This window comes from Arachis stenosperma, chromosome 6 (genome assembly GCF_014773155.1).
Source record: "Arachis stenosperma cultivar V10309 chromosome 6, arast.V10309.gnm1.PFL2, whole genome shotgun sequence".
NCBI lineage: Eukaryota > Viridiplantae > Streptophyta > Magnoliopsida > Fabales > Fabaceae > Arachis > Arachis stenosperma.
Genome location: NC_080382.1, coordinates 48,185,923 through 48,186,907, shown reverse-complemented (window position 1 = coordinate 48,186,907; position 985 = coordinate 48,185,923). Strand labels below are relative to the sequence as shown.

The 985-nt window shown below is 40.9% G+C and overlaps 1 non-coding gene across 1 annotated transcript; it reads left to right on the top strand.

Annotated features, from left to right (window-relative positions):
• The first annotated feature begins 515 nt into the window (after positions 1–515).
• Positions 516–624, top strand: LOC130937975 (small nucleolar RNA R71). The gene has a single exon (XR_009069162.1). It is a non-coding gene; the product is annotated as a small nucleolar RNA R71 (small nucleolar RNA).
• The last annotated feature ends 361 nt before the right edge of the window (positions 625–985 follow it).

Genomic DNA, 985 nt, shown 5'->3' with positions numbered 1-985 from the left:
GTTATTGCCAAGCCTGTTTCTTCCACCATTATTATTATTGAAACCTTGTTGAGGTCTCTCTTGATTCTTCCATGAGAAATTTGGGTGATTTCTCCATGAAGAATTGTAGGTGTTTCCATAGGGTTCTCCTAGGTAATTCACCTCTTCCATTGAAGGGTTCTCAGGATCATAAGCTTCTTCCTCAGATGAAGCTTCCTTAGTACTGCCAGGTGCATTTTGCATTCCAGACAGACTTTGAGAAATCAAATTGACTTGTTGAGTCAATATCTTGTTCTGAGCCAGTATGGCATTCAGAGTGTTAATCTCAAGAACTCCTTTCTTCTGACTAGTCCCATTGTTCACAGGATTCCTTTCAGAAGTGTACATGAATTGGTTATTTGCAACCATTTCAATCAGCTCTTGAGCTTCTGTAGGCGTCTTCTTCAAATGAAGAGATCCTCCAGCAGAGCTATCCAAAGACATCTTGGATAGTTCAGAGAGACCATCATAGAAGATACCTATGATGCTCCATTCAGAAAACATGTCTGAAGGACATCTTCTGATTAATTGTTTGTATCTTTCCCAAGCTTCATAGAGGGATTCTCCATCCTTCTGTCTGAAGGTTTAGACTTCCACTCTAAGCTTACTCCATTTTTGAGGTGGAAAGAACTTTGCCAAGAAGGCATTGACTAGTTTTTCCCAAGAGTCCAGGCTATCTTTAGGTTGTGAGTCCAACCATATTCTAGCTCTGTCTCTTACAGCAAAAGGGAATAGCATCAGTCTGTAGACCTCAGGGTCAACCCCATTAGTCTTGACTGTGTCACAGATTTGCAAGAACTCAGCTAAAAACTGATGAGGATCTTCCATTAGAAGTCCATGGAATTTAGAATTCTGTTGTATTAGAGAAACTAATTGAGGCTTAAGCTCAAAGTTGTTTGCTCCAATGGCAGGGATAGAGATGCTTCTCCCATAGAAGTTGGGAGTAGGTGCAGTAAAGTCACCCAGC